The 12,151-nt window shown below is 39.6% G+C and overlaps 1 protein-coding gene across 1 annotated transcript in view; it reads right to left on the reverse strand.

Annotated features, from left to right (window-relative positions):
* The window catches only part of frmpd1a (FERM and PDZ domain containing 1a), a 40,211-nt gene extending 33,310 nt beyond the window's left edge, over positions 1–6,901 (reverse strand). The window contains exon 1 of the mRNA XM_079337498.1: positions 6,631–6,901. The gene's annotated coding sequence lies outside the window, so the exon portion shown is untranslated. The remainder of the gene's footprint in view (positions 1–6,630) is intronic.
* Between the last annotated feature and the right edge of the window lie 5,250 nt (positions 6,902–12,151).

Here is a 12,151-nt window from a genome sequence, read left to right on the forward strand (position 1 = left end):
TCACCCAAAGATCCACAGATCTATAGAGACAGCTATATAAAACAACAATGTGTTACTGCTTTCTGGTGTTATAAGGACATGCCAGTTATCAGGTTATATTTCAAGTTATGTATTTGAATGTGTTGTAGTCAGGGTCTGAAATGAACGCCCGCCAAATGCATGTAGATTTTCCATTTGGCGAGTACATTTCAGAGTATTAGTATTAAGCGTGTTTTATGTAGCTGCTTGCATCTCTCTGCTGCCATGACTGTGAGCATCGCAGAACACGCTGAGACACCGACATACCTCAGCACGCACCCACTGGAGTGCTAGCCACCAACGCGCGCCCCTTTTTAACTTTTAGATGGAAGCAGGGGGGTCTGGGAACTACCTATTTAAAAAAAAAAAAGACAAGCAAATATATTTTTTTAAATTCCTCTCCTGATCTGATGAAGTTGAATCTGTGACTTAAATCTGAACAGAACATAATGCTTTCTTAATTAAATGTACTGTAACAGACGTGACACAAAAACACAACTTGTTATTTCGGCCAGTAAAAACATGTTTGGCCTACTCGACCCCTTGGCCGGTGAGTCAAAAAGTGAATTTCGGACCCTGGTTGTAATGTGTTTCCTGTTCACCACGACAACACATGCATCAGCAACATAGCTGTTAATTCAGAAAACCTGAGCCCCATTTCATCTCCCCCCTGTTCACTTCAGGTAATATTAACACTCCATTAGCAAATGGCTGTTGATGCAGAAAATCTGAGCCCCATTCAGTCGTTCCCCTTGTTGTTTCAGATTACATTAGCACCTACACGTCACACAGCATGCAATCTTCACACTAACAGAGTGATGAAGACAGCGGCAGGAGACTTAGGTGATGTTTTTCACATTTCATATTTCTTGCGGATAATAGAACAATCAGAAAGTTAATTGTTTTTTTTTTGTATTTCCACTGAATTCATTCATGAGACAATGGAGGGCTGGAGCTGATTCAAGCTGTCAAAAGGGTAAGAGGCAGGGTACACGTGACAGGAGTCCAGACCAATGGCTAGTAAAGCAGGACTTCTCCACACACATCAGCTTCCTCCCACAGTCCAAAGACCTGCTTTCTACGTTCAGTTTGATGACCTTCCACTGCTCGGCTCTCAGCTCACTTTAAGAAAGTCTTGGGCTTCATTATCTAAAATACTCAGCTTATAATATAGCTAGTCATAAACTGAATGCATACTGTGTTCATTGTGTGCTCATTTTTTTACTTTCTACTGTCTGTTCTCCTCTGGACACTCACATAATGCTTGCACCTTGAAGGGAGCAGGGAGAGGACCCAATCCAATTAACCGCTCACATCCCGGCCAGACACGGTGATACGACACACTCACACACACACACTGTCCTTGTAACCTCATGACCTTTTCAGGTAAATACCTGTCACTTCATCAACATAGGCGGTGGCCTGCTGTGTGAGTGTTTGTGTCTCTTGAGAACCCACATGTAAACGTGAATAGTCCTGCATGGAATTAACCCTCTGTAATATTAGTTTACTTACATTTTGCATACATATTGCCTTTGTTGTAATTTGTAGAAGCCAAGGTACTTTCATTGATATGTTTCCTGTTTGTCATTAGTTGATTTCTATATAAACGATTTCATAATGGTAAAAATAATACATTGCTTTTCTAAATAATTAAAAATTAAACGAGTTTGAGTGTTTGGTCAAACAGAATAGAACTATTGGCTTTGAGTCAGACAGCACATTTATCTTCAGTCTCCACATTAATACAGGTGTTTAAGAGTAGTGAGTTCCGCAAGATTGATTGGTGTGACCGGCAGATATAACTGGGTGTCATCTGAGTAGAAGTTGTATTAGAGGTTGTGCTTCTGAATAATTTGACCCAGTGGGAGCATGCATATTGAGAACAGTAGGGGGCCTTGGATGGAACCCTGTGGTATCCCACAGGTCGGATCAGATTTGGAGGATGTGGTGTTGGTTATGTTTACAGGGAAAGTTCTATTCTTCAGGTACGAGGTAAACCATGTCAGGACAGTTCCACCAATTCCAACCCAATGCTGCAGGAGATTAACTAAAATGTAATAGTCAATGCTGCAGTCAGGTCCAGAAAGGACAGTTCCCAGAGTCTATTGTAAGAAGAAGGTCGTTGTAGATTTTAAAGGGTGCAGATTCTTTTTCAGTGGGCTGCTCTGAAACCTGATTTGAAATATAACATTCTTTTATGATGGTGTGGTAGCAATTTCTGACGAATAACCTTTTCCAGCACTTTAGACAGGATAGTTTTAAAATGGGTCTGTAGTTGGAAAGTGTTGAGGGGCCAGGTTTAAAAAAAAAAACAAGGGCTTATAGCATTTTAAATGAGGGAGAAAGCTCCAGTTGACATAGAGCTGTTTATAATAAAAAGAATAAGGGGGCCAGTAATATCAGAGCTTGGAGGGCAGGTGGCAGATTACTTTTTAAAAACTCTTTGAGTCTCTTTGAGTGAGGTTAAGGTGATAGGCTCAAAACAGTTTAACTGAGCTGAGACACTTTTTTTCTCATGCCAGCAACATTTTCAGTAAAGACTGAAAAGGACTTTAGGATTTTGGAGATTATCTGAGAAATGTTTTGCTATGGCTGCCTTGACCGCCATTTGGTAAGTAATAAGTTACTCTTTAAGGATTTCGTATGAGATTTGAAGCTTATTTAGAAAAAAGACAATGTTGTCCACTGCTTGCTCCTAATGGTGCTTTATTATTAGGGATGTACATATTAATGGTGAGGCAGTAAAAAATAGATTCAAAGGCGTCAAGGTTCACATCGATACTTTAAAATATGAATCGCAGCAACAGGGTCCGAAATCAACACAGACAAAGCGCCAAATGTGAGTAGATTTTCAGTTTGCTGAGTCAGAGGGATATCTCTCACAAGACAGGAAAATGTTTTCCCTTAAAGTAATATAAACTATGCTATGAGTATTAAGGGCGTTTTATGTAGCTGCCGCCATACTCCTTTCTCTTTCATTGTCATGACTGTGAGAACTGTGGAGCACGCCTTCGGAGTCTGGGACACATCTATACATTTCAGCGCACACATACATACACACGTGCGCAGCGAGTCCCTTTTTAACTTATAGTGCATCAGCACTGAGTTGATCCGTACAAAGCTAGTCAGAACTACCTCTACTGTTTCAAAAATAAAGGCAAGCAAACACGTTTTCTGCTCTGATAAAACCATTGAATCTGTGACTTAAATCTGTGTTTGATTCAACAGAACATAATGCTTTCTCAATTAAATGTACTGTAACAGATGTGTATGTGACACAAAAACACAAGTTGTTATTTCAGCCGTTAATAACCTGCTTGGCCGGTGAATTGTTTCATCTACCTGCCACCTTGACCGGTGAGTTTTAATGTTAATTTCAGACCCTGGTGTGTGTCTTGTTCCCCACGACACTACCGTCCTAACAAGTAAGTTTGTAGCCCCGTTCGCCCAAACGAGTGTAAGAGCCAAAGAGATTGTTTTCATGAAAAATTAATGGAATCTTTTTTTGTCTGTTTTTTTTTTTTCCAGTCCGATTTTGTAAAAAATACTGGTGAAAGAATTGTATGGTGAACCCAGTTTCATGAATTGTATCGTTAGATCCCTAATTCTAATTCATAATTTCTTCATGTGAGTGGAGAGGGGTTGGAGGAGAGCCGAGGCTTTAGGATAACGGATGTTTCGTCAAACAGCAGTTTGTTTTGGTTTCATGCTGGTGCTCAGGGGCGACATCTACTGGATCAAAAAGTCACATTCGTCCTTTAAATATTTTTATATACAGTATTTTTGATGAGAGTTAAATGTTAAGCTCATATTGCAACAACACCACCACCCATTATCCGGTGCTGTAACCACTGATGGTTGTATTTAATGGGGCTTCTCCCCTGGCTCTTCTGCAAGGATGTAAACAAGCACAGGGAAAGGATTGAATAGTGGAGTGAAGATTTTGGAGAAATATTAATTAGTGTAAATTGATAAATTGTGTGTGTGTGTGTGTAGCTAACCTGCTATGTTTATATTTTGAATTAATATGTGATGTTTTAATTATGATCTGCCAAGGGACTGTAGATGTAAACTAGCTCTAAACTCTGGTGATATACATCAAATGGCAACATGTATGGTTAATATTGTACATGCTCCCTTTACAAATAAAAGTTACATGAAATGAATGGAATTTGTGTTAATGCTAAACTGGCTTATCGACAGGAGGAAAGTACCACATTCAGCACAGGCGTTAACCTGCAAGGAGGACCAGAGGCTGTGGTGCAAATGTGGTTATTACATGTCTGAAGAAAATCTAAAAGAAACTGTTCCGTTTCGACGAGAGGGTCGGTTTGAATAGATTTCAATTAAACAGACTATTAGTCTCCGAGGAACAGCTCTAGCATGAGGTGCTTTAGTAAATGTGGACCCAACATGTAAAGAAGGCATGCATAGTGGAGAAAGAAAGCGTGTTCAGTCCCCAACTGAGACACATCATTTGTGACACTCAGTATGCACAGCTAACAGGAACTACAACACTATCCTGCAAGAGAGCTGAAACACAATATAGCAGTGTCCAGTGGAACACCAAGGCTTTGAAATACAGGATACATTCTCTACGCACAAGGGCTACTGAAGCAACATCGTGATGTTATGGGTCAAAACTATACTAATATCACTGTCACTAATATCTCGGCACATATGAGGTATGGCCAGCTGAAAAGTTTCAATTTAAAACCTGATTGACGATTCTTCAGGGTTGGGTGCCACATCACTTTAAACCCATAATTCAAGAATGAGAGTTAAATCTGAATTACAGGAAAAGTTTACTGAATCAGCAGACGGGTATCCAAGTATTGTCTGTCTCTACAATAAGAAGTGATGGATAGCCTCTTCAGGCCCTACTGCCTGAAAAGTGCTTATGTAACTATTTCAGCTGTTGTCGGAAACTCTTTAATCAGAGTTTGCAGATTGAAGCCAAACAAGCTCAAAGTGCTCCCTCTATGGCTGAAGAGATTATGGTTGACTTTAACCCTTTTATAGAGCTCATTACAGCAGTCCTTCCCAGTTTTTGATCCACTGTTCTCCAAATATGTATTAAGGCTAACATCTTGTATTTTCAGCCCTCACAGTTCTGGTGCCTGGGAAGACGTCCCTTTTAATTGTTTGATGACTTCACTTCCTGAATTTTTTATTTTTTTTTAAATAAGCTTTTAAAAACACATTAACTTCCAATAATATTCAGGTTCTGAAAAATGCATAAATTCTTTGGTTAGGAAAAATTATGAATTTTCCACTCCGTTGATTATTTTACCATTGTGTGTAAAATTCAGAGGCTCTGACAGAGTAGATGGAGCTGAGGGAGATACGCTGACATCAGGGACTAGAGCTAAACAAGTGCACTTGTGTCTGAGTGTTTGCAGTTTCATGTCTGTAAAAATTAACAGTGGTGGAAAGCACTGTGCCAATTAACTTCATAATCAATCGAAACACTGCTGTGTCACCGTACATTTCATTTCTGTTCATAATGTGTGTGTCTGTGTGTGTGTGCAGACGTGTGTGTGCTTTGTTTGTGTGCACACAGTTTCCTACAAAGAGGTTGACAGACACACCCCGAGTTTTCGCTCAGTATTAAACTTGACAAATACGAAGCATCAAAAATGTAGCTGAGCCTAAAAATAACATCATAAATTAGTAAAGCCTGAGAGGGCCTTCAGAAAGCAGCTTCATGTTCTTCCTCTGTTTCAATTCAGTTCCAGTGTCATGCATTGTCTTTGTATCCATGGCTTTGCTTTACAAACATATTTCTGTATATGCACACACCCACCAATGTGGACACCAACCATGTGGAGTCAGGTCCCATGCACAGCAGCAATATGAGCCATCTATTAACATGTTACAATGGAAGCATCAAAGAATGATGTGTTTGAAGATGATGCATGATGCAGCAGAATATCTGGAGCATGATCTTGCTGTGGATGTTGTAATGTGTGAGTGTGTGTTTAGAGTGACTGTGTGCACAACATTAGAGTCTTATATGGTTGATCATGTTTGTGCTTGCAGTGATGCATTAGTAAAACACATTTTGATTTCACACAGACAGCCTACTGTTAGTCTGTTCATCAATTCTTAAGCAGTGGGTGAATATAGAAAATGACTGAGTCATTTGCTTTAAAAGGGGGCAGGGAATGCCTCAGTGTGTTTGTACTGACTGAGCATGAGGACCACACTTCTTCTGATAGCCTTCCTCAGAGTCCATTCAACACAATTCGTCTGTCAGACTTCCCTCCATGTGCAACCTTATTTCATTAATTGACATATAGATTTAAACAGCCTATAGTCTTGAATGATTGCTAACGTGCACCTGGTAATGTCGAGCTTTAACACGTCGGCTGTCTGTTATACTTTAATGGACTTGAGCATTTATTTAAGTTTTTTTAAATTTGTTTTGAACGACCAATAAATATCTACCCTAACCGGCGTTTGAATTCCACCCATTCTGTACCAAGAGAGGGTACACAAGTGAAACAAACACCATTTGTTTTTTAAATCTATTTTATACACTCTGTTTCTTGTTGTCACACAGTTTAGTTGTCTGAAGAGAAGGTTAATTAGGTGTAAAGACCTTACCGAGTGGCAGGTAGGCTATCTCCTCTCTAATCCCCTCCTGAGCGCAAAGCCTGCCGTCCCGACCGTCCTGGATGTGGAATAACTTCGGGAAGCGGCGCAAAAAGCCGCACCTTGTTCACAGAGTGAGAATACAGTTAATCCATGTCACCTGGCGTCTCGGTAGCATGAGGAGGACAGCTCAAAATGTCTGATCTAAATGCTGCGTATCATAAAATTCCAGAGCAGGTGAGCGCGCGCGAGATGTACACGAGTGAGGAGCACGCGGCTTAGGCTTCAGTAATCTCTCTCTCTCTCTCTCTCTCTCTCTCTCTCTCTCTCTCTCTCTCTCTCTCTCTCTCTCTCTCTCTCTCTCTCTCTCTCTCTCTCTCTACACACACACACACACACACACACACACACACACACACACACACACACACACACACACACGCTTCTAAAGGACAACACAACAGTGAATAGAGAGGGATTCGCTGCGAGGTCAGTGTTGTTTACACACCTGCATCCCTTTCTCCTCAATCTATGTCTTACACGTTGTGGGCAGCATATGTGTAGGATACACAGTTTACCTGAGCTACTGAACTCACATAATGCTTAATAGACAATTATTGCCAATATTATTATATAGATAGATAGATAGATAGATAGATAGATAGATAGATAGATAGATAGATTTAATTGTCCTCTGGCTCCTCCTCCTGGCGTCAATGCTTTACTGCCACCCACAGTCATAGCCTTTGCTCACAGCTATGAGTCCTTCTCCCTAAAAAAGTGGATCTTGTCAAGATTTAGAAGGTAGATTAAAGTATATTGAGTGTAAGATTGAAATGAAAATAAAGAATTAAATGAAGAACACTGTCATTTTTAATGAAAAAGAGGTGTAACATTTGCACATTTCAGTAATAATTGATAAGTGAAAAGACCATTTCTAGAGAGATTTCACTGAGAGAAAGAGAGGATTGTATGGGTGGACCTATAAGTCAGGGAAGTTGAATTTAAGTAATTATAAAAGCGTCTTTAAACATGGACTAACATTTAGGAATCTCCGGTTGGTTTGATTGTTTTATGAAGTCAATGTTAAGTTTGGGTTCTTTTTGCAAATTAATGAACGCTCAGCAATTCTTAATGCTTGTGTTTAGACTCTATACAAAGACACCATAACAGTTCATTAAAAGTAAATGCATTAAGCTGTTTTTTTCCCCAATTCTTTATTGTTTAGGAGATGTCAGACAACCTAAGCATTTAATACAAAATACATGAATGGCCACAAGATGTCAGTCTAATACAAATGAACTTCTGCATCTTTGCTCTTTCTTTCTTACTCTGTCTTGTATTCATCCTTTAAAACACACACGAACAAGTTTAAAATTCAATGTTAGCTCTTGTCCAGCCTTCATGCTGCCTTTTTTAATGAGATCATAACCACACAATCTACTTCCAGTCACTGCTTGAGCCCCTTTATCCGCTTCAGGAAGCGCACACTGCCATGCACATTTACTCTAATTTAACAAAGATTAGGAAAGGAAACCCCTTTGTTGCTTTTGCCCACCCCTCATTTTGTGGTCGGTTTGATTTCTGTCCTTGGTCGTCAGCTGGTGGACAGAACTATTTTGTGTGGGCACACAGGGATTTTTTTGGCTTGGGTCATCGGAATTGGTTTTATTTTTAAAACGAAAGGAGAAAGATTGGCGTCAGCTAAGACAGAGGCATATTTTAATAAGACACATACCAAAATGTAAATAAGAAATTTAAACAAAGAAAGTGCAGGAAAATCAGTTTGTGTAAAAAACAAATATATAAGGCCTTTTCCATTTAATCTTTTATCGTTTTTGCCACAGTGATTGAGCCAACCATCAAGACGATAAACAAGAAAACATTCCTCCTGTTGACCAAAAGTTTCAAAGGCAAGTCCAACAAAACTATTGTATTGAAGAGCGTACACACTCATTGTTTTCCTTCCCTTTTCTTCTCTATATGGAGATGAAAAGATCTTTCATGTTGTTTCCTCTTGTTGCATTATTTATTGCCGTGTGGCGCTTTATTAGCTAGTTTCATCTCAGATTTTGCAGGCTGTTTTTTGGAGAAGCCTTTGAAATGTCTTTCTGACGCCAAACAATCCTTTTCCCGCTTTCTCACTTGCTTTAGTCGCCTCCTCTCTGAAAGAGAAAAAAAATCTGCAATTTTCAAAGCGACTCTCTGAAGCCAAAATTCATTCAATACTGTCCTAAGGAAGGGAGCTGTTGTTCTTCTTTCGAGGCTGACATGAAAGGAGAACAGAAGATCGTCTTTGTCATTAGCCTTATTAGCATCATTAGCGCAGTATGGATGAACTTCAAATGATTCGCTTGGAGTTATTTATGTTACCACAGAAGCAACATGGGTACTATTTTATGTTCTGTGTTGGAGGCTGTGGCAGTGTGAAAGAGGTAGGTGTGTTTCAAAGACAGCTTATATGTTTCAGTTACAACCACTAGATGGTGGAGCTACTCTTGCATCAGAAGGAGCTGGGTTACAAGTAGGAAGAAACTGGAATAACAGGAAGAAATTAGGTACCAGAGGATATTTAAAAAAACATTATCACAATTTAAAACAAATTTTCATCCTAGTGTTAATGAACATGATCAGTCAATACACACCCTTGAACACCTAGATATACATAGTACCCATACATCTGTCACATAGTGTGAGTCCAGATTTCAGAAAAACCATGTGTAGAGAGTGAAACAAAGAAAAGGACAGAGACAGAAGCATCAGTGATCTACTGTAAGAAATATTAAGCACAAAATTAACAAACACAAATGGTAGTTTTGTTTTTGTTTTTTTTGGTAAATTTTAATTTGTTGGTGGGGTGGAGAGTTGGATAACGTGTTCATGGATATTACTGGCTTGGTGAGGCAGACATGGATGAAAGTACACAGAAGAATATAGGGTCCAACAATGGATCATCATTTCATCTAAACCTTACTGAACGTAAAGCAGGAAGTTTTAATAGTCAAAACATTTTGGCAAGACAAAAAACAGCAGTTCTGCACATGTGTTGTTGTAAAGTCAATCAATTCCACATGATATAACCAGCGTAAACTTCCTGTATGAACAAAGATGGGAAGTTTGTCAGGTAAAAAATGGTTGATTTCAAATACTGTATACCTGTCAGTAGCGATAAATGGGATGGATTTCTGCCATCAATAAATGAACATATTCAGATAAATATATTACTTTAAATTACAGTATGGGCAGAACAATCTCTGCTGGCTCGTTAAACTCTTAAAACGCCAGCATGGCTCCAAAATCAAAGCAACCATCACATCAGGTGAGGGTAGACATGAAGGTAAAAGAAGAAAAGGGCAGGCAGATTTCAGATAGCATGTGAGCAGTTGGTGGTGGGAGTTGAAACCTATGTAAACTTAATGGTTCAGCTTTTTATTTTTCTTCTTTTTCTTCTCCTCAGCATGGCTCCTTGCATCTTTATCAGGAAGCTTCAACCACTCTGCAGCTGATGGTTGATAAGCCCAGCAGGGCTGATTTGGTTTGAACTCGTCTTTTATTCATTCCATCTCTCCCAGTACCCACACCTCCACAATGGCCCGGTTTCTCCTGGCAGGCCTTAATCTGTCTCCCTAATCGGCTGCAGACGTGAGGCTTTGCCATTCCCCACAGGGCTGCACATGGGATATGGCCAAGTTCTCAGAGTGAGTGCAGAGGAACTTGGTGGAACAATGGCACAAGTGTATTCTCTTTCATGCTAAAGAAATCCATGTGTCACCTTGTCTTTTGCTTCCAACATTTCTAAATCTGTTGAGATGCAGGACATACTACTGAAGAGAAGCGAAGAGGTTGTGCTGCTGTAATCAGTGGGAAGACACGTTGACATAGGAAATGTTTGCACTTGTCCGGGGGGGGTGGGGGGATTCAATTTTTTGAATTCACAAAACAAATGCAAAATAAGTTCAGAGTGAACAAATTCCCAAATAACAAAGAAAACAAAACTCATAAAACCAAAAGACAATAACCAAGAACAGCAGTTCACCCCTAACACTTCTCAAATGTAAAATTTACCCTAAAACAAAAGTCAGATGTAAACACAGGAGGTGTGGAGGTCAAAGATGTAAATTAAGTGGCTCCTGCTCTAACGTTATCATAACCCCACTCATAGTGGGTGAGGCTTGAGGCCAGGTTTGGAGGCTGAAAACCTCATCATCCCAGTCCACGCTGGGATGATGAGCGTGGACCAATCATGATTCCTTCCACCCTCCTGCTGATCCCATTCCTTCAACCACTCTTAGAGCTCAACCTGCGGACACGGGTACAGAAGTCTCACTCTCACAGCACAGGCCTCATTGTGTTTATTTCGTTATTTTGTGGAGGTTGTCTGTTTTTGTGTAACAGGAAACCCTTCATGATTTACAATCACGTTCTATACTTAATTTAGCTCTGTGTCTACAGGGGAATTGCCCAATTAGGCAAAGTATGATACACCTGATGAACAGGGGGAGAGAAACCTTCCACCAATCACTTCAGGTTGTTCACAAATAAATGAAATGTGAAAAACATAAAATTAATATTGAAACAACTTTAAATTAGTAGTAGTCCCACCTCAAACTACTTTTTTGTCATAGCCAGTTTCTTGAAATATATATGCTGTATGTATAAAAATGTGCAGTACATATGAGGGACAGTACAAGAGGAAACAAAAATAGAGCTAAAAAGCCCAAAAGAATGAGCTGTATACTGTATGGGCTAAATGGTCATTTCTTATATTGCCATGTCCTAATTTGAAATTAAAAGTATTAATCTTAACCTAAATTCACACATCTCTGATTCTGAACAAGATTTGACATTTCCAAACACATTTTTATTCATATACAGAAATATTCCATGTGAACGTGCAAATAATGAATCAATCCACTGACGCAAAACTGTTTGTTCGACATTTTGGAAAATAACCTTGCGTGGCCTACTGTATCTGCTTTACATTCACAGCCCAATAAGGGGGACAGGAAGTCCGAAAGTAAATCAGAAAAGATATACATGCTTAAAAGTCAGCACAGCAGTGTTACCAGCTGATCCAAACATTAGGAGCCATGCATCTCCGAACTTTGATTCTCTCTCTGAGGAGTCTTCCTTAATGTTCCTACTGGGAAACAAAGTCACAATAAACACACACAAAAAATGTGTGTTTTCATATGAGCCATATAAAAGAGGAATAAATAAGTACAACCCACCTCCAGAGAGGCCTTTGTAGAGAGGAAGCAGCTGGAGATGGCACTGGGCCCTGGTATTGTTTGCCAGCAGCTCCCTGATCGGACCATGGTGTCCTGCTGCTGGCGTCTCCTGGAGAGGCGGGCTAGTCACCAACATGAAAGACAGTTTGGAGTATAAAAGTTCCGTAATGATCACTATTGCTCACTTTGTTGTCAGAGAGCCTTTATGGAACTAACAGTGATCAAATAGCCTTTTGTAATTTCTTTAGAGAAACAGAAAACAAATAAAACTTATTTTGAGAGAGGACGGAAATTGTGTTCGA

This window comes from Symphodus melops (genome assembly GCF_947650265.1).
Source record: "Symphodus melops genome assembly, chromosome: 2".
Lineage (NCBI taxonomy): Eukaryota > Metazoa > Chordata > Actinopteri > Labriformes > Labridae > Symphodus > Symphodus melops.